Raw genomic sequence first — 21,361 nt, 5'->3', positions numbered from 1 at the left:
ATCACTCTATGGAAGGTGGGGTCTCTGGAACTTTTCTCCCCAGAGTTAGGGGACCCATGTCCACACGTTTCCACATTGTGGAATGTTCCACTCTATTCAGCAGACAGAAAGAAAATATCCTGAAACAGGTAAGTGATGGTGAAGACAACGATGGTAAAAGGGAGTCCAGAGCGCCTTTCTCCTGCTGAGGGTGAGGAGGGCAAGGCGGGCGGGAGCCCCTCACAGCTGCCCAGGTCCCCGGAGAGGAACATCTGGGGGGGGGGGGGAGCGTGGTCCTGTTAAAAGAGGAAACCTACATGCTCTGTGAGGACCTGGGGAGGCATCTATTCGTAAGGGGTTGGGGGGGCAGGCGGGTGTGCAGAAGAGAGTAGGTGTCATGAGGACAGCGGCGACCGTACAGTGTGCGCTGGGCACTGGGCTGGCCTGTGCTCAGCCAGTGTGATCTCAGCAAAGGCCTGAAGCATCTGTGATTCTCCCGTGGTCACTCTACTGGCCGGGGCCCCAGGCCAAGCCCTGGGCAGAAGAGCAAATTGGGGCAAGGCCCCAGTGGCAGGACGCGCCAGGATCTGCTGCCCTAAAGAGGGACACCCTACACCTGTCTGCCCTCTGAGCAGTGTGGGCTTCCTCGCTGGGAAGGGAAAGGGCCTTCACTCTGTCAGCTGGATGGAAGGGGCTTGTGGGCTCAGACGCTCCTCCTGGGTTCTGCCTCGGCGGGTCATGCCGGAGGTGCCCCTGCCCCATCAGCCCCCAAGCTGGCCTGCCAGGGGACCCGAATGCTCTGGCATCACCCACAGAGGGAAGCATTCTTGGGTGTCCTAGTTAGAGGACGATCTAAGGCTGAGAGAAGGTCTGGACCCCTCTGGACACCCCAGGAGGGCGGCCAGCACATTTGGATGTTCAGGCTGGCCCTGAGGCCAGGGAGGCCCCGCAGGCACCCTTGGGAGCTGGCTTGAGTGGTGGGTGGGGGTTGGGTGCACACTGGGGGCTGCTGGACGCGGACCCTGGCCCAGCCCTGCCTCCGTTACCGCCAGGCCCAGAGGGAGCGGCAGGGACAGAAGGCAACCTGAGCAGGAAGCGCTGGCTGGAGTGTTTCCTTCCATGAAACACCAGCCCCAGCCCCACCCGCCCGCCGCCGGGCAGATGGATGTCACAGGCCAGGCTGAGCGGGGGTTTTCATCGCCTCGGGAATGCCCGCAGTGTGGATGGAGCAGGCGCTGTCGTGGAGGAAGACAGAGCTGGAGCTTTGGGGAGGTGGGTGTCCTGCTCCCAGCTGGCAGGAAAGTCGTTTTCTTGCAAAGCAGGGATGCAGCCAGCTCGGTGCCTTTGGAAAGGAGACAAACTACATCTTGATTGTGATGGGTTGATGGGGTCGCGAGCCCTCGCCCCCGCCTGCCTCCCGCTCCGCACACCCGGGTGTGAGATTGGCGGGGCTGACTCCCCTCACGCGGGCTCCCTGTCACCTGTTCCTCCCATTTGCGAGCTAATTCCGCAGGGTCTGTGGGCGGCAGCGGGCGCGGCAGATCCGGAGTGTGGGCGAGGCTGTTACAAAACAGCCCCAGCGCAGGCTCATTTGCATGAAGCCCCGGAGAGGCCCCACCCAAATCCTCCTTGATACTGAGCCCCTGGAGCTCCAGTGTGCAAAATGCCCTCCCACCCCCGCCACCCAGATGGGTGCTGGGACCCCAGCAAGAGGCCGCTTCATGGTCCCTGCTGGTTCCCCTGGGCTGGGCATATCGGGAAGGCTCAGACTCGGTTTACCCATCTGGGAAATGGGCACCCAAGTCCACCTGCCTGGGCACCTCAGAGCGGCGAGGGAGCCAATGGGGAAAGAGAGGAGCAGCTTCTCCCATGGGCAGCCAGGAGGTCAGCTTGAGTGAGCAGAGGCTTGAGCCCCACGGAGCCTGAGCAATGGACTAAATTGGGAGATTCCTATGCAGCCATGGGGTGGATAAGCCAGAGCCATGAGTGCTGGGGCCAGGCTGCGAGGCTGGGTGGTCCCTGGGGAGGAGGCCCACGAAACGGAGACACGCGTGCCCAGCTGCCCCAGAGGCCTTGCCCTTGGGTCCTCGGGGGTGCACACAGACTCCGGGAGCTCTGGAGCAGGCAGGGGGCAGCCTGGGGGAGGTGTGCGGGTGGGGGCTCCCAACAGCGGTAGGAAACAATTAACCAGGTATAGCGCCTGGCTCCTGGGTGGGTGTCAAGCGGGGATGCAAATAGCCTGGCCTGGTGAGTACTCCAAGGAGCCACCCCTGGGTGGGGGCTGCAGGGGAGGTGGAGGAGATGGGCAGGGAGGGAGGGTTCAACGAGGGAAGCCGGGCTGGCTTGCCAGAATGTCCCTGCACCAGACTTAAAGAGAGAGAGATGGGGGAAGAAGGAGAGGCCGGAACGGGCATTGCCGCTTCCCAGGAGACTTAACGGGAACTGAGTGGGTTACCTGTTTGCTTCCACTGTCGGGAGGAAGGGGAAGGTGCACCAGCCAGACCGTCCTACAAGTTGCTGCCATAAGGGGACATCTCCCCTCCTGGGAGAAGTGGGGAGTGGTGCCCTCAGCCCTAAACGTGCCTGCCCTGCCTCTCCCTTGCTGGCCCCGTCACCCTCGGCCCAGATGCCTCCTCCTCCGAGAAGCCTTCTGCACTACCCCACACAGTGAGCCTATCTGATTATTTCCCCAGTAGCCCAGGTCACCGTCAGCTGTCATCGCGACAGGTGGGACTCCTGCCCACACACCATGAGCCCCGAGAAGGCAGCGGCGGGCCCACTGTGGTCACTGCTGACCCCAGCGCCTCATGTCAGGCACATGAGCTGACCATCAGGGGTGGACAGGGGCTCCGGAGGCAGAGTCTGGGTGGGTGGGGGGCGCTCGGGTACCTCCGAGTCCCATCCCCCGGCTGAGTCCTGGAACTTGCCGACCCCCTTCATGATACCGCTCAGACTCCCTGCCCGGCGGGCGCCTCCCCGCTCTGCCAATGGGGAACTGGGGTCTCCGTGTTACAAGGCATCAGAGACTGGTAAGGCCTCTTGAGTTGCTCTCTAGCTGATGTGGGGTACAGGGAAGTGAGTAGAACCCCAGGGACCCCTGGGAGCAGGAGGGCCTTTTCCCCATGACCTCAGCCCCAGGAGGCCAACGGGTTTCCCCCAAAGTGGACTTCCAAGAGTCTGGCCTGGGAGAGGAAGCAGGAGCCCCCCACAGACCCTCTCCATGGACTCTGGGTGGCCGGACCCTCCCTGCTGCCTACGGGCTTGGGATCCTCCAGCCAGAGGTGGACACAACCAACACCTCTGACCTCAGACAAGAATGGGCATGGGCGCTTGGGAGGACCTCGCCTCTGTCCACGTGCCCAGCTCATGTGGTTGCCCTGGCAACCTTCTTGCGCAGAGGAGCTCACTACCTAGCTGGACAGTCCCAGGTAGGAGGAAGCAGCTGTGAACCCAGGCTTGGTCGGGATGTCCCGGAAGCCCCATGGGGTCAGCTCTTTCCTTGCCCAAGTTTCTTAGTGACCTTGAGAAGTGACCAGTCAGAGCTCAGATGCTGGCTTTGTCCGAGGTGAGGCCGGAGGGAGCAGCACCCTAGGACAGGAGCCCCAGGCCCCGGGGAGAGGCCACCTGTCAGCAAGCTCCTGCTCAGTGACGTGCTGTGTCTGGCTGAGAATCGGAGAGACTCGTGCTTGGGCCACGTGGGCTGAGTTTGGGGGCCTGGCTGCCCCAGAAAATCAAAACCACATTTTCTCTCCTGGAGCTTCCCAGAGTGTTTTCAACCAGACTCGGAAAACTCATTTGGACAGATGCCGTTTCCACCCAGGAGGATTGGATTTTCCTCGGAATGCCAGCAGGAAAGTCAGCTGGAAGCTGAGCTCAGGAGAGCGGAGCCCTAGGGAAGGTCTGGACCCTGGGCGGGCTGGGGGGCTTGGCCTCCCGCTCTGCCCATGGCCATGCAGCCTGAGATATGCTTCTTAGCCTGTCTGGGCACTGCTCCTCACGTGGGGGCTCTGCGGTGATCAGGTGACAGAACACAGGTGGCCCCTTTACACCAGCCTCAGAGCCTGCTTCTGGAATGATGGGGGCTGCCCTTTGGTGGGGACGGCAGACGTGAGTGACCTCTGTGAACAGGGAATTAGTGTCTCTGCACAGAGGGGCAGCTGGTACGGCCCTGGGGCCCTGATATGCCACACCGGGGCTGATTAAAATGAGTGAAATCCAGGGACTTCCCTGGTGGTCCAGTGGTTAAGACTCTGCACTTCCACTGCAGGGGGCACAGGTTCGATCCCTGGTCAGGAAAAACTAAGATCCCGTATGTCGTGCGGTGCGGCCAAAAAAAAAAAAAAAGCTCACTTAAAAAAAAAATTAGTGAAATCCAACCTGTCCTTGGAGAGCCTGTCCCCAGGATAAACCGCTGCAAAGCCGACACCTGATGTGTGGTGGCTGGCTATGTGGGCTGGGACCAAATGTGGAGGCTTGGCAGTGCTTGCTCCCGTGGTCCTGGGACAACGGGTGACAAGGGCCAGGCCAAGGGATAAACAAGTGTGGTCCATCCACATTCGGAGTATCACTCAGCCATGAAAAGAAATGAAGCACGGACACTTGCTACAACACGGATGCACCTTGAAAACATGATGCTTAGTGAGAGAAGCCAGACACAGAAGGCCACATAGTGTGTAACTCCATGTATGCAAAACGTCCAGAACAGGCAAATCCACAGAGACAGAAAATGGATCAGTGGTCACCAGGAGCTGGGGGAGGGGCATGGGGAGTGACTGATGGGGCCGGGGTTTCCTTCTGGGTGGTAGAAAAGTTCTGGAACTCCATAGAAGTGGTGGCTGCACCGCATTGAGAATGTACATTTAAAATGGTTAATTTTATGTTATGTGAATCTCAACTCAATAAATTAAAATAGAAAGATTCATGGCAGCCAAGATGACCCAGGTTTGGGGGTGACTCATCCAGACCATTTGTATTGTGGTCATTTAAAGACAAATCCGAACTTTTCCAAAAACTGAAAGACCAAAGTGAGGTCGCTCGGGCCAGGGAGGGCGGAGGCACACTGGCTGAGCAGGGGCCTCACCGGCCAGGTGGCTGGGTTTCCTCCTAGGCAGGAGGGGACTGAAGCTCAGTTGCCATGTCATGCAAGCAGTGGATGCAGGCTTGGCCCTCCCAGGTCAGGGAGTGGCTTTGAGTTTGGAGAAATGAAAGTCCTTGTCAGGGCTGGGCCCAGCAGGAGGCGCGGGGGGCCTGGGCCAGGCCGGGGGTGTGGGCCCAGGAGCCCGGACAGCCTTTGGCCTTCCTGGGAGAAGCCGGCATGGAGAAAACACTGCAGAGGTGCAGGAGGGGATGTGGTCCCCCTGGGGGTGTGGACGGGGCCTGCCCAGAGCTGAGGACTGTGGCTCAGAGTGAGGAGCTGGTGCTCCTCGTCCGGGCCCCACAGGTTGCGTGCACACATACCCTGTACTCGTCCACGCGGTCCCGTGGGGCCCAGGGGCTCACCCTCCTCCCCAAGTCACCCACCACTCTCTGAGGAAGGGGTGGGCCCCAAGGAGATTTTCCAGGCTTCATGGAAAGTGCTGCCCATGGCTGGAGTCAGGGGTGGGCCCCTCACACCGCCCAGCTGGGCTAGAGCCCCAGACATGCCCCAGAAGGGGCTGGAGTGGCCGCTGGTCACCCAGGGTCCCACTTACCCCCCTCCCCAGACAGCACACGAGGCAAACTCCCCACTGAAAATCCACCTACATACTGTCCCCTCTCATTATTTGTTAGCTATCAGGCCCCATTAACGGTCAGGCGGAAGGCTGGTGCATCTCCATGGGGAGCGGGAAGGCCTTGGTCCCCCAGGAAGTGCTGGCCCCAGGCAGTGGCCCCTGGTGCCCCCAGAGGCCGTGGCATCTCAGGAGGCCGTGCTCCTCCGTGGCCAGGCCCCACCTTTGCTGGGGCGGGTGTGTGGGGGCCGGGCCCGTGTGTCAGGGGTACGCACAGGCAGCAACCTTCCTGGGGGAGGTGGGGAGGAGAAACTTTCCAGGGCACCAGTCGCTCAGGCCCATCTGGGTGCTGCCTCTGGCAGGAGCTGTGTGCCCTCTGCCCACCTTTGCACCTGGATGTGATTTCCCAATCTGTGGTGTCATTGGTGGTAATGACAGTGGCCATGGAAAGGAAACCTTCTCCTCCAGCGCCAGCCAAAGCGCTGACACACGTGACCTCCAGGTGGGGACTCTGGTTGTACCCACTTTATAGATGGGGATACTGAGGCTCAGGGAGGTGATGCGCCTAGCGTAGGTGTGGCTTCAGGACTCCTGGGGGCTGTTCAGAGTGAGCTACAAGTCATCTCCAGCCTCTCCACCAATGCTGTGGTCCTGCATGTCCCCTGGGGTTCCCATGGCAGAGGCCTGGGATCCCTGGACAGCGAGTGTGTCCCCATCTCCACACCCCACTCCTGGGCCTGGGAATGGGGGGATCACGGTGCCCCTGTCTGTGGGGCTGAAGGGGGATGATGCACCTACAAAGCTCTGAGCGTCTGGGCAGTGATTTTTATTTTCACCATCACCCCAGGGCGATTGTCAGAGACTGAAGCTCTCATGCGCAGAATGTGTCCCCCAAGTTCCTGTGTTGAAGCCCCAGCCCCCAGTTCCTCAGGATGTGACTGTATTTGGAGAGGGGGTCTTTACAGACATGGTGAAGGTAAAATGGGGTTGTTAGGATGGGCCCTAATCAACGTGCCTGGTGTCCTTAGGAGATCAGGACACAGACACGCACAGGGGAGACCATGGAGGACACAGGGAGAAGGCGGTCGTGTGCACGCCGAGGACACAGGCCTCCAGAGGACTCAGCCCTGCCCACACCCTGATCTCCACGTCCAGCACCGGGACTGGGAGGAGACACATTCCTGCTATTGAGCCCCCCTGTCAGTGGGGCTCTGTTCTCTGACCATCTGAGCAGACAAAAGCCACTGAAATACTTGCAGGTCAAGTGCAGTGTGACTTAGGCAGCTGTGTCCACATCCTGGGAGAGGTTCCAGAAGCTTCTGTGATCTTGTCTACCCATCAGGGTTCCACGCTACCTGTGCAAGTCCCCCTTTGCAGGAAGCACAGCCTGGACACACACAGTGCCCAGTCTCGCACTGGCCCTCCCCCAAACCAAACCTTGGCATCAGTGCTCTGAGGAGAAGCCGCCCTGGAATGTTCCGCCCTGGCTCCACGCCTGCCGGGCCTCGTGGCAGGCACAACAGTGAGGTTCACACTCCTGGTAAGTTTGATACCAAGTTTTCAAGGTTTCTTTCCCCTCCAGAAGCCATTAACGAACTTTTCATGAAAAAAAAAAAAAACCTGTTATTTTTCCCAATGTAAATGTGGGGCCCAGGGTGGTTTCCAACTTTCCACAAACATTTCAGGGGCCCGGGGAGCACGGCAGGCATGACTGACTCTGCAAGCCCCCTTCGGGCCACCGGGCCCCCCACTCCCACCGGGCTGGGTCAATATTGATGCAGAGCAGAGGTGGCACCCGCCGCGCCTCCAGGGTGGAGGGAACCTGCAGGGTGACTGTGGGGATGCTGCCCGAGGCCCCAGGGCCTGAGCTGGACAGAGCCCTCAGGCTGGGCAGAGAAGGGGGCTGTGGGCAGAGATGGGGCTGAGGGGCGAGACGGGGGCTGTGAGCTGGGAGGGGGCTGCAGCACCTGCATGGGCACCCCCCATTTCACATAGGTCGATTCCTTTTCTTTGCAAAACCAAGTGGGGGAGAATTTTCCTAACTTATTTCAATTAAGACTCAGATGATGAAACTTCAATTTCAGGAGGGCGTTCGGGCAGTGAAAGTGTCCCCATTTCCCTGAGTGCCCTGCTGATCCCAGACCCTGTAGCAGCCCCTGGGGGCTGATGGCCATGGAGGGACAGTCTCTCCATGGGATGGTCATCGGGCCCTAATCGCGCTTTGGGGCCGAAAAGTCAGAGTCTCACAAAACCCAGGGCCATGAGGTGATGAGCTGGGCCTCTCTTGGTGAGGGGCTGTGTCTCCAGTGTGGTCGTGTGTGTCGGATCAAGTTCCCACCTTCCTGGTCTGCCCATTACCTCCTTCCAAATCCTTGCCATTGGCAGGAAGAAGCAGCTCTGCCCTGCGGCTGCAGACCCAGGCCCATGGAGCACGCTGTGTGTGAGCAAGCAGGGAGATGGGGCGTTCCTGGAGATGCCCAGCCCACTCTCTGGGGTTCCCCAGCCTCTCCTTGCTTACGACCAGAGCCTGGGGGCTCACCCTCTGTGAAGGCCACCTGCATGTGCTGCTTGAGGGGCAGCAAAGCTTCTTGAGACTCTCCTTCTTCCTTCATCCCTTCCTCCTGGGAGTGGTACAAAACTCCCCGCTCCCCATGGCCTGTCCCACCATGTCAGGGCAGACCAGGGCTGGGGGCAATATCTTCATGGTCCTGTCCAGCAGCAGCCAGCCTGGCTGGAGAGCGAAGTTGGCCGTGAATGGATGAATGAATGAACGAATGAACTTATGATTAAATGGTTTGCTGCAGAGACCCGTGAGGCTTCAGAACCTTTTCTGAGAGAGGAGCCAGCCGGGGAGTGAGCCCACCCCTGCAGCAGCTCCTATTGGCGGGTTTTCTCCAGCCTCCCAAGTGGACTTGCCAAGCGTCATAAAAATACCTCAGTGCTCTAGGCCGCCCAGTGTCACACTTATTGTCGGGGGCGGGGGGGCGGGGGTGATAGGTTAAACAAATTCCACCTCAGAATTTACTGTGCCTGCTCGTTTTTTGCCTCAGAGCAGGGACCGTATTTCATGCAGAAATACCTCCCTAAGTGTCCAAGGGGGAGGGGCCCAGCTCACAGAAGGCAGCTTCCAGATTTTTATATGAACAAAGGTAGCTGTATAAACTCGCCAAAAACAAGTCCTTTACAGAAAGCCGTTTGTGAAACTTGCTTTCCAGTAACCGGTACATAGGGGGTAGAATGGGAACTGCAGCATGAAACGGGCAGAAGCAATTTCATTTTCTGGGTTCTGTGCATATTTGAATTTTTGGAAAACATGGTGGGGACGAAGGGGAGGTGGCAGTGGGGGGGTCCATGTTCAGCTCTGCCCCTTTTGCTGAACCCCCTTGTCGGGAACAGGGGTGCTGGTGCTCACAGCACATGATGTATGGGGCTTCTGTTAGGTTTGGGGTCGCTCTGCAGGGAGCAGGCACATGCGTTGTGAAGGGCTTGGCATGTAGAGTGGCATTTTGGATTCAGGACAAGAACCCCCTCCCTGCACCCAGCCAGGTGCCCGTGAGGGCTGGGGTCTTGGTACCACCAGTGTGAACTCACCCTGGCCCCAGTGGGCGTAGACTCAGACAGTCTTTGGTCACATCCCCTGTGGCATGGCATTGGGGCCAGTCTCAGCGTCTGACCCTCCCACTGTGGCCACAGCCCGGGAGCTGGTCACTCCTGCCGCCATCCACAGGGAAACCGTCACCCACGGTTGTCCCGGCCCCTTGGACCTCAGCGGTGGGCCCTTAGCTCAATCACCTGGCAATGTGGGGGCTTTGAGACCTGGCCCAGAGCAGGATGGTGTGGTGTGAGGTGGGGGGTGGTGTGGACCCCAAGGGAGTGTGAGGATGGCGGTGGAACTCTGATTTCCCCCTTCCAGGTGGGGAAGTGGCTCAGTGCCCAGGGGGCAGAAGGCTGGCTTGGGACCTGGAAGGAGAGGCCCGGTGGCTGCAGCACAGTGGTCTCCCTGCAGTGGAGGTTGGGAGAGCAGAATCCTTGGGGGCCACCCTGCCCTGAGATGGCTGGTGGCCTGATGGTGGGCATGAGTCACCACGGCATGCAGGGCCAGGGCGCCTGGGCAGGGAGGGCCCAGTGGGCGGGGGCCATGCCCCTGTCTGGCCAGACGGGTCGTGTCTTCACCAGGCGCCTGAAATAGCCCTAGAGGCGTCCAGCAAGGGAGGAGAGCGTGGATGCCCAGCAGGATGAATGTGCCCGGAGCTTCGGGCAGCTCTGCCAGGCCAGGTAACCAGACCCTGGCCTGGGACACCCCTCTGGCCCTGTGCAAACAGCAGGGGGTGGCTGGCTGTCCCCACTCCTCCCCATGAGGCTCCACGTCTTCCTCCCACCCCTGCGGGCTCTGCCAGGCCCTGGCAGGGAACCTGGCCAGCTTCTGCCGGACTTCCTGTAACTCCCTACTGCCCCCTTCCCCGGGGCCCTGGGATCCTTGAGGCCCTGCAGCTCCCCAAAGGCCCAAGGGTCTCCCAGGCCCCCCGACTTGGGCCTGCAGACTCTCGGCAGGGACCTCCAGCCTGGCTCCCGCAGACCCCGTCACCCAGGGCTCCCGTGTCCACCCACGGCTCCCGTGTCCACCCACGGCTGGGACCTCATGGCTGGCGTCCTGCCCTTGCCCCCGACCCAGCCCGCCCGAGGGAAGGCAGGACCTCGTTGCTCACAGACTGTCCTTCAGGGTGGGACCATGGGGCCGGTGGGCTCTTGATCCCCATGGGAGAAGGGGCAGAGATGAGGTGCCTGTGTCAGTGTCCTGGGCATGGGAACCACCCCCCACAAACTGGGCGGCTTAGAAGAGCAGCAAACACTGTCTGCAGGTTCTGGAGGCCAGAGCTTGAGGTCAGAGCCCCTCACCCCAGTGTGACTCCCTCTTCCCTCTGTCTGTCCTCTCTGCTTAGAAGGGCACGTGTCAGACCATTAACTCTCACCCTAATCCAGGACTACCTCTTCTGACTTAATTACATCTGTGAAGACTCTATTTCCAAATAAGGTCTCACTCTGAGGTTCCGACGGATGTGAATTTTTGGGATGCTACCCGCCCAGGGCAGCGCCTACTTTAGCTCAGGCAGTTGATGCCCAGAGAGGTGGGGGAGCCCCCAGATCCAGGCCAACTCCTGTGGTGGGGGCTGCTCTGGGGGGCACAGGGGCCTGTGGATGGGAGGGAACCCCCAGGCGCTGAGGGGAATGAGCTGGTTGGAGGTGGGTGCCCAAGGAGCTGCCAGACAGGGAAAGAGGCGTCCAGGGACCTGCCTCCTGGGGGACTGGGGGGTCTGGGAGGCGGGGCGGCTGGTGGGTCCCGATAGACCACACAGAAAGGCAACCCCAGAGCCCATTCTGAGGTGTGATTTGGCCTGTGATTTTAATAGAGGAAGGGGGGTAGTTGAGAACAGAGCCTCCCTGGGGATGAGGGTGGGAGGTCACAGGTCCTGTCGGGGATGGGAGGCCGGCGGGCGGCACAGAGGCATTCTGGGGCCGAGACTGAACACAGAGGCTGGTCTGTGGGCTGAGCGCACAGTAGGTGTTCAGACAATGTCCACGGAAAGGGCTTTGCAGAAACAGGACTGAAATGCCATCTTGATGCTGGCAGAGGGAGACTCAAGGCCGCTGTCTGAGCCTCCGTCCTCCTAGCACACCCTGCAGGTTATGTGCCTACTGCTGGGACATTAAGGACCCGGCCTGGGGGGCACCCACGGAGGGACAGGCGGGCACAGCATCCACCAAGCCGGTCTCCTCGTCCATCAGGAGGGAGGAACGTGGGGGCTGCACAGGTGGGGGCCCTGGCCTGGCTGCAGGGCACCTGGCTGGCCCGCCTGTTCCAGGCCCGACCGGGCTGCCTTGGCCAGCAGCTGCTTCAGGCACAGCTGTTGGCCGGCAAGGCCTGGCCCGAGTCATGCTTCTTTAGGCGACCGCCGCCCCATCCTGCGCCCCATCCTGTGCCCAGGTCCAGCCTCCCTGGGGTGGGGTGGGCGGGGGCATCTGGCATCTCGAGTGTGAGGCCATAAATAAGGCCGGGTGCAGAGGGACCTCGGAGGACTTCCTGCTGTAAATTTGAGGTGCTGAGTGCTGGACCGTGGTATTAACCCCGAATTTAAAACCTGCCTGTTAACAAGCAGGGCAGCCTGAGCCACGACACGGAAACCAGAGGGCCTTCGGCAGTGCCGCGGCTGGCCGGGGCTCCAGGCATGTGGGGGCAAGTGTGCAGCCGCGGTGGTTGCCATGACACTGCTAGGCCGAGGCTGCTTCTGCTCGGGGTGACCAGCTATGCGTCCATGAGGCCCATCCACGGGCAGGAGACCCTCACCTCCACAGGAGGAGAAACGCAGAAAGGTGAGGCAGGTGTTCTCCGCGTGAGCGTCTTGCAGCCAGCATTTCCCCTCAGTGATCTCCGGGTATCGAGGGAGATGGCCTGAGCCCAGCGTGTCCGGAGACAAGGGTTCCAGGAGGACATGATTCCAGGAATGCTGGGGAGCAATCAGGTTAGCGCCATGGGCACCGGGCTCCGTCCCGTGGGCAGGACTGGGCATGGCCCGGAGTTGTCCTACCCTGGCAGACGTTAAGAAGACATGGGGAGAGGACAGCTGTGTTAGGACGGAGGCAGAGGCTGGGGCACGCGGTCAGGAGCCCAGGACGGCCCGGGGCCACCAGGAGCTGGACGAGGCAGGAAGGATCCTCCCCTGGAGCCTCAGGAAGAATTCAACCCTGTTGACACATTGATTTTCGACCTGGCCTCCAGAGCTGTGAGAGATTACGTTCCTGTTGTTTTAACCCATTTGTGGTCCTGGGTTCCTGGACCCTTGTCTGCACTGGTTTCCTGCAGCCTCCTGGTTGCCGGCAATCTGTGGTGTTCCTGGCTAGTGGCCGCATCCCTTTGGTCTCTCCATCCATCACCGGCTACCTGACTGTCCCACATGGTAGAGGAGGCTTCCGCAGGGGTTGACTCTGTCCTGATTCTGACGGACCACAACCCCCTGGGGAGGAGAGAGAAGCTGGTGAATGGAGAGAGCAGGAGTGTGGTGCCCGGCGGGCCCGGGGAGCCGGAAGAAACCATCTCCGTGATTGACCAGCCGGGTGTCCATGAGGCCAGGGACACGGCTCCTTCCCCCTCCGGCCAGTGGCCTCACCCTCCTCCCCCTGTGGGTCAGGAAACCCCAGGGCTTGTCCTGCCCCTGCCCCTGGCCCACTCTCAGCGGGGATCACAACTCCTGGGCCTCAGGGATGACGCACTTCTCTCTGCTTAAAGACACTCAACTGGTGGGTAGCGTGGAGCTGGGTGCATAGTAGGTGCTGAAAGACACCTGTTAACCCGATTTATCTCCCCGATACCTGTTCAGACGTGCGCGCACTCAAGGAGGTTGTTGTCAACACTGTTTGCCTTGCTGGACCCATGGCCACCTGTGCTGCTAGTGACCTACTTTTCTTCAAAATAAATCCACTTGAGCTTCAAGCCTGTTTGAAAAGAGGTTTCCTGAGGCAGGTCTGTGATGCTGGTGGAGTTCTCTTTCCGGTCCACACACACTGGAAGAAGCACAGACCTGCCAGCAAGAAGGGTTCTCACCCAAGGCACCTGAATCCTCAGTGTGGGGCCCATTGGGGGGCGATGGGGGAGCCACACCCTTCAGCTCACTGACACCCAGGAGCCCCACACAGGAAGGCGGGGCTGGGGCTGGGGGAGGGGGAGGTCCAGGGCAGCCCTGCCCAGAGCACGGTGGGGGCCACGCTGGGAGGGACAGAGGAGCTGGCTAAATCGGGTGGAAAATCAGTCTTCAGGGCTCCCCGGTGGTCACCGTGTCCCCAGGAAGGCGTGGATTACCCCGGCTCTGCCAGGCAGTGTCTGTCTGTATTTCCCAAGGTGATTCAATAGCCGAACAGCTGCTCTGGAATCCATACTTTTGGGAAGGCAGCCCAGGGTCACTGCAGAGCGCTGGGAGGGGCTGCCCTGGGTCCTGGGACGCCTGCGCTCAGGCCACCGTTCTGGTCCTGGCTGTTCGGCCTTGGGGTGTCCCACCGATGCTGCCCAGTCTTGGGAACAGGCTGTGCTGGGTCCCACCTCCCTGCCTTTGTCCGCGCCATTGTCCTGCCCGACAGTCCCTCCCCACAGTCACAGAGTGGGGGATTGGGGGGTGGGGGGGTGGGGGGTTGGGCATCTGAGGTGGGAAGGGCCGAGGGACCTGCTCAGCTCCACCCCAGGCCCAGGGCCCAGCTCCAACAGTGTCCAGGGAGGACAGATGGCCATGGCCCACAGGGATCCTGGGGCTGGGCTGGGCTCTTCATGGCTCCCAAAGCTCACAGGAGCACCCCACAAGGTAGATGCGCACATACAGAAGTGCACACATGTGCACACACTGCCGTGCTCGTACACACACAGGGACGTGCACGCGGACATGTGTGGTGCTCATACACATGCAGGTTGCAGGCACAGGTTCATACATGTCCTCTTTGCCCCCTCATCTGCCTGTGAAGCAGGTGCCGGGGTCTTCCTGCTCGAAAGCCCCACCTCCCCTGGATCCACTCTGTGTCCAGACCCCTAGTGGCTCCCTGTGGGCTGTTCCAACCTCCACTGGCTCCAGTGCAGTCCCGGCTGTGCTGGGGACACAGAGCTGCAGGAGGAGCTGGCCAGGTGCTTGGGGAGTGGAGGCTGGTGGGGCCGAGCCTGGCCCAGGGCAGCGGTCTAGCTCTAACTGGAGTCCTAGTGGCCGGGGGCAGGGGGAGCTGCTGCCGGCCAGGAGCCCCTTACTCCACCTGCATCTGACAGGTGTTTAGGGAGACTCTACTGTGTGCTGGGCTCTGAGCAGCTGTGCCAAGAGGCGGGACCCTGGGTCTGGGGTGAAGCTCTGTCTCTGAGAACCTGTGAGGTCCTAGGCGCCGTGACCCCGGAGGACCCTGGGGTGAGCAAGATGGGCAAGGGCTGCAGGGATGGCCAGTGGCTGGCTTGAGGGACCCCATCCACACTGCAGGGCCCCCAAGGGAGCTCCTTCTCACTTGATGAGGTGTGGGCTCTGGAGACCCACCCGGGCTGCACTTCTTGGAGGGGGATGCAGTGGCCCAAGGGCGGAGATGGGCCAGGGGCTTGGGGTTCCTCCAGGCCTGACAGTTCTCGTGGGCTACCATTCCCAGCTCCAGGAGAGGTGGGGGCCGAGGTCCAGACACCCCACCCCAGTGGCAGCCTGAGCTCCAGTGGGTGTCTATTCCCCTCCTGGCCCCTCCCCAGGTCTGTCCACAGAATAGGATGGGTGAGCTGTCCCTTTAGGGTGGGGGTCTGGGTGTGGGCTTCAGAGCTGGTGGCCCCTGGCCCTCTGAGCCTCAGTCTCCCCGTCTGAGCAGTGGGGTGGCACGGAGCACTGTACACGCTGTCCAAGTTTAGGGACAGTGTTTGGGGGTGGCACAACCCCACCAGTCTCAGCGACGGAGACGGCGCTCTGGACAGCTGGCGGCCGCTCCCACTGGGAGGCTGCTCTCAGCCAGGGCTCTGGGCTGTGTGTATTGGGGCTGGGCCCACTCTCTGTGGCTGCGTCTGCTCGGAGCAGCTGGACAGGCCGGCCGCTTGGGCCGGGGTTGGCAGAGGACAGAGGCCTCCAGGGCCTGGGGTGCGACAGGGGGGCACATAGCCCTGTCAGGGTCCCTCAGGCCTCCCATGAGCTCCAGGTCCCCCTAGGCTGCCCCAGGCCTTAGGCCACGAGGACAGGCACATTCAGAGCTCTGGTCGCCCATCAAAGTGAGCTGTCCTTCATCGAGGTGGAGCTCACAGGGCAGGGCCGTTCGTGGCATCAGACGTGCAGCGTCTGTCACAGGTGTGGCCGTACTGTGTTCCTTCTCGTCCTTCTGGGGAACTCTCCGTGGCACTAGACCAGCATTCAGTCAAAAGCCTCTGTGGCTGGTTAGCTGGATCCACCTGGTGGCACAGGGCTCTGGGCCTCGTTCCTGGAACCCCCTGTTCTGGGGGGGGGAGGGGACAGGGGCGTACTGGTGTCCTGTGGCTGCTGTAACAAATCACACAAACTCAGTGCCTTAAGACAGTGACATTTTATTCTCTCACAGTCTGGTGGTCGGGAGTCCCACGCGGGCTGAAATCACAGTGTCTGCTGGGCCGGCTCCTCAGAGGCTCCAGGGCAGAATCATTTCCTGCATTTTCCAGCTTCTGGAGGCGCCACGTCCCTGGCTCAGCCCCCTCCTCCATGTTCACTCACATCTCCTTGGCCTCCTCGTCCACTTCTGAAGACCCGTGGGATGACACTGGGCCCACCCAGATAACCCAGGGTAATCCCATCTCAGGTCAGCTGGTGGGCAAATTCGTAACACGGCCCCGGGCCCCACGTGGCAGGACCCCAGGGACCCCACTCTCTGTGCTCTCTGTTCCCAGTGCAGCCCATCGGGCCTTGGCACCCCTCGGAACCACCACCCCTTCCCCCAACCAGGCCCTGCAGAGCTGCCCCCACACCCAGAACCTGCACCCAGGCCAACAGTGTTGTCGGGTGCGGTCCACTCCCCAGCACACATTTCAGCCTCACACGAGTTGTGTTATGGTGGAATTCTGTTGGGGATGTTAAGGGTTGAATTGTGACCCTCTAAAATTCCTGTATTGAAGTGCTGACCCCCAGTAGTTCCAAGGGGGACCTCATTTGGAAACAGAGTCATTGCAGCTATAGTTAGTGAAGGTAAGATGTGGTCATTCCTGAGTGGGGTGGACCCTAACCCAATGGGCCTGGAATCCTTCAGAGAAGGTGTGGACACAGCGCACTCAGGGAGAGCGCCCGTGAAGACTGGCAACTCGTTGCCCGGCGCCCAGGAACCGCCAGCAGCTGGATAGAGGCCGGGACAGATCCCGCAGTGCCCCTGGGGGAGCCCCCTGCACTCCTGTCCGCCCCAGTGGCCCTTTTTGGAACTCTGACATCAGAGGCAGGGCCCGACCACCTGTCTAAACTCCAGGCAGGGTCACTGCGGGGCCGGGCGCCCCCTCTTCCCCGGGTCCAGTACAGGGAAGTGAGGCGCAGGCAGCGACATGGTTCTCTTTGGCAGAGGGCCTCAGGATTTGCGGGGGTTGAGACTCCCAGCCCCCGAGCTGAACTCTGCAGGAGACCTGAGCCTGGCACATCGCTCCCAGGACTGCAACGCCGGGCATTTGAGAATCGGGCAGAGCCCAGTGCGGAGCGTCCCAGGAAAGAGCAAGCCAGGCACAGGCTGCAGGGACCCCCGGGCCTCCCCCTCTGTTGGGGCCCCAGCCAGGTCTTCTGAGGGGCCGCTGGCCGTGGGAACTGTGGTCTTGTGGCGCCCGCTCCCCCCCTCAATGTCGCCCCAGGGAAAAGTGGTAAAGAGGAAGACACCACCAAGACCACAAGCCTGGAACCCCCAGGGCCTGGGGCCTTGGAGAGACAGGCATGTCTGGAGCGTTGCTCAAATCCACGGGCGTGCGTGCTTCTGTGTGCACATCCGGGGGGGCCAGGCCGACAACCTCGGGAAGCAGGGTCTCCCTGCCCAGGGACCAAGACACTCCCAAATGCCCTCAGGAATGGGCCCTTTAATAAAATCCTCAAGGCTTCAAACATTCTTTAAACTTTAGTCATGGTGGTGGCCAGGATCCGCCTCCCTGGCCAGCATCCTTCTGTGATGAGCCCTGGATGTGCTCCCCGGGGCTGCCCCCAATCCTGCCCTCTGTCTGCAAGGGACACCTGGCTGGTCCTGGTGTGTGTTACCCTGTGGGGGTGAACCCCCCCACACCCCGTCTTCAAGAACAGGTTACAGAACCTCCTTTGGAAAGGCCATGTGTGGCCGCTCTTGCTGGTGGTGACTGCTCACATCTCTGTGGACACAAACGGGCAGGTGGGGAAGCAGTGGGGAGTGCAGAGTGCCTGGGTGCCTATCTGGTCTCTGTCATTCGCCAGTTGGTGACCTTGGCCTTGCCTCGGTGCTCTCATCTGTAAAGCCAGCCTCCTGCCTGTTTCTGCTGGGGATGAACTTGGCTGACAGGTGAGAAGTTCCTGGAATGTGATCACGGAGGCAAAGGGCATCATTGTGAGTGCATTTCCATCTTTGCTCTGCCTACTGGGAAACTCTAAGCAGAGGTTGTGACCCACCTCAACTGCCTTGGGGGCTCTGGGCACTCTCTGGACTTCTTGGTTTCTTTTGGTACTTCTTCTTCCTTTCTTCACTCATTATTCATTTTTTTTATGATCACTTTTCTTAGATTACTTAACCTGCAGTAATATTTGCCATTTCATTATTATTTTTTGAAATATTTATTTATTTGTTTGTTTGGCTGCTCCGGGTCTTAGTTGTGGCCGGTGGGCTCCTTAGTTGCGGCAAGCAGGCTTCTTAGCTGTGGCATGTGAACTCTAGTTGTGTCATGCATGTGGGATCTAGTTCCCTGACCAGGGATCAAACCTGGGCCCCCTGCATCAGGAGTGCAGAGTCTTATCCGCTGCACCACCAGGGAAGTCCCAAGATTTGCCATTTTAAAGTGTAGGATTAAATTGTTCTTAGGATACTCACTACAGATACTGGAGTTGGGCAACCAGGATCACAATCCATTTCGGAACCACCTAAAGGAAACCCCATACCCCTCGGCCATCCCTCCCTTAGCCCCCATCCCTAGACAACCACTAATCTACTTTCTGCCCCAGTGGATTTGCCTGTTCTGGACATTTCATAAAGGGACAATCGTACAGTGTGTGTCTTTCTGTATCTGGCTTATTTTACTGAGCGTGATGTTTTTGAGGTTCATCCGTGTTGTAGTGTGCGTCAGTACTTCCTTTTTATGGCTGAATTGTATTCCGTTGTGTGGATAGACCACATTATGCTCATCCATTCCTCTGTTGGACATTTGGGTTGTTTCCACTTTTGGCTGCTGTGAATCATGCTATGAACATTTGTGCACAAGTTCTTGTGTGGACATATGTTTTCAATTACCTCAGGTGACTACCTGGAAGTGGAATTGCTGGATCTCATGGTAATCCTGTGTTTAACCTTTGGAGGAAGTGCCGTATTATTTTCCCTGGTGGCTGCACCATTTCCATTCCCACCAGCAGTGCACAAGCTTCCACGACCACATCCTCCCCAACACTCGTCATTTTCTGGGGTTTGTTTTGTTTTTTGATCCTGGCCATCCTTGTGGGTGTGAGGTGGTATCTCATAGTGGTTTTAGTTTGCATTTCCCAGATGAGTGATGATGTTGAGCATCTTTTCATGTACTAACTGGCCATTTGTGTATCTCCTTTGGAGAAATGTCTATGCAAATCCTTTACCCAGGACTTCCCTGGTGGCGCAGTGGTTAAGAATCCACCTGCCAATGCAGGGGACATGGGTTCGAGCCCTGGTCCGGGAGGATCCCACGTGCCGCGGAGCAACTAAGCCTGTGCGCCACAACTACTGAGCCTGCGCTCTAGAGCCCGCGAGCCACAACTACTGAGTCCGCGTGCCACAACTACTGAAGCCCACGCTCTTAGAGCCCGTGCTCTGCAGCAAGAGAAGTCACCACAATGAGAAGCCCACACACTGCAACGAAGAGTAGCCCTCACTCGCCGCAACTAGAGAAAGCCCACGTGCAGCAGTGAAGACCCAACGCAGCCATAAAAAAAAAAATCCTTTACCCATTTTTTAAAGTAGGTAATCTGTCTTCTTATTGCTGAGTTGTTCGAGCTTTCTCTATATTCTAGACACTACTCCTTTATCAGATACATGACTTGCAAACATCTCCCGATCTGTAGGTTGTCTTTTTCTTTTCCTGATGATGCCTTTGCAGCACAAAAGTTTTTAGTTTGGTGAAGTCATTTATCTATTTTTTTCTTCTGTAGCCTGCGGTATCTTTCTTGGTTTTTTATCCGAAGGTAATGGACACATTTTGCAAGGTGCTCGAGTCCATCGTGGGTCCTTCCCTGAGGGTGGTGGGGACGGCGGGCTTGGCGTTGGGTACACGTTGTGGTTGTTGGCGGAGCCCGGGGAGGCCGAGGCAATCAGGGAAGGCTTCCTGGTGGAAGAGGCTGGTCCTTCATGCTGCGGTGTTGGGACCCAGCCTCTTCAGCCTGGTAGGGCTCCCTGGTGCGGAAGTGGGACACCAAACCCTCCTCCACGTGTGGGGCTGTCTTCCTCTCCTCCACCTGCCTGCCTTCCGACCCCCACCTTTCTGAGCCCAGCCCTCGAACGGTGAGCAGAGGACGCGGGGCTGGAAGCACACAGGGTAATTAATTCTGACTTACAGAAGCTGTATTAAATTGGATAGAAACTGGCGAAAATAGGATTAGGAGGGAAGCTGAGCCAAGAGCAAACAGAAGGAAAACTCCCAGGGCCGGGCAGCCCAGCAGCGCTCTCAGAGGCAGGAGGTGGGAGATGGCCTGGACATTTCTGGGCGATCGCGTCATGTCCGAGGCTCGGCCTCCCCGCGCCGCCCCACCGGAGGGCTGCCAGCCCCGGCCCGGGGAGATGGGAACGCGGCTGCTCCCCTCCCGGCGACCGGCTTATCTGTGCTGAGCTCACTCAAGTCCGAGGATTAATTTGGAAACAATTAAAATTCTGTGCAAAACAAGCCACAGGCTGGGCTGCCAGGGGGCTGGCACGCACGGCACGGGGCCCTTTCGCCACCAACGCAGAAATCTAATTAGTGTGGGATTAAGTCGGCCACAAATCAGCAAGCAGGGGACCGCTCTCGGAAGGCAGCTGAAACCCAGCGAGGCACGCCGCGCAGGGCCGGCGACAGACAGGGCAACGGCCCGACTGGGCTGGCGTCTCCAGCCCCTGGCCGTGCAGACGGCTGTGCCCACAGGCACTGCCTGGCCCCTCGGTTCTCCCGCTGCCCAGCCCACAACCCTTGGCCATTAGCACCCGTGTAAACGGATGGCAAAGTCATCTGAGTCCCAGGCAGAAGGTGCGGGAGGGGCTGAGGTCACTGCAGACTGCCCGGCACTGGGTCTGGCTTTTGCAGCTGTGCTTTGCTGGAGTAAATCATGCACTGACTGGCCTGTTGCTTTCTCTTTAACTGCATTTTTAGGGTTTGCGGGGACCCTGTCACTCTTTGTTGGGCCACTGAGACGTTCACGGTTGTTTGGCTGGTGTCTGGAGGGGCCAGGGTTTGGCTGAGATGCAGCAGAGCCCAGTACTTTCCCAAGGGCGTGTCAGGTGGGTCCTCAGGTCACCTGTCATCCAGGTGTGTGAGGTTGGGGCCGGCCCACCGTGCAGACACAGCCAAAGGGATGCCGGAGCAGCTGTCCTGGACCAGCCCTCCTGGCGGCCTCTGGGGGCCATGGCAACTATTCCCCATGTCCTGGAAGTCCATGGGGGCAGCGGCCCTCTCCAAGGTGTGGTCGGCACCTGCCCTGCACTGCATTTGGACACATCACGGGTCTGGGCTGGGGGTGTGGAAATCATTCTGCTCCGTGTATGAGACCCCAGGCAGCCGTGTGTCCACCCTGCCGAAGGGGTCCTGACTGGGGTAGAAACCCTCTGAAAGCACAGACCCTCCTCCCAGGAAAACGCCTGCCTGCCCACGGCTTCTCTGTTCCCTCAGGCTCTTCACTGTGTCTTGGGCAACCCCTGGCCAGAAAAACAGCCTCTGCACCAGGACTAGCAAGGCGGATGCAAGGACATTTGTCTGAGGGCTTTTGCAGCTCTGCTCTCACCCTGTGCTCAGAGCAGTGCGTGTGCACGTG

General features: G+C 59.6%; 1 non-coding gene across 1 annotated transcript; it reads right to left on the bottom strand.

Moving 5' to 3' along the window:
- Positions 1 to 18,083: 18,083 nt before the first annotated feature.
- Positions 18,084 to 18,156, bottom strand: TRNAR-CCU (transfer RNA arginine (anticodon CCU)). The gene has a single exon. It is a non-coding gene; the product is annotated as a tRNA-Arg (tRNA).
- Positions 18,157 to 21,361: the final 3,205 nt, after the last annotated feature.

This window comes from Balaenoptera acutorostrata, chromosome 15 (genome assembly GCF_949987535.1).
Source record: "Balaenoptera acutorostrata chromosome 15, mBalAcu1.1, whole genome shotgun sequence".
NCBI classification, from domain to species: Eukaryota; Metazoa; Chordata; class Mammalia; order Artiodactyla; family Balaenopteridae; genus Balaenoptera; species Balaenoptera acutorostrata.
Note: the sequence above shows the minus strand (reverse complement) of the source record. Positions and strands in the feature narration are given on the sequence as shown.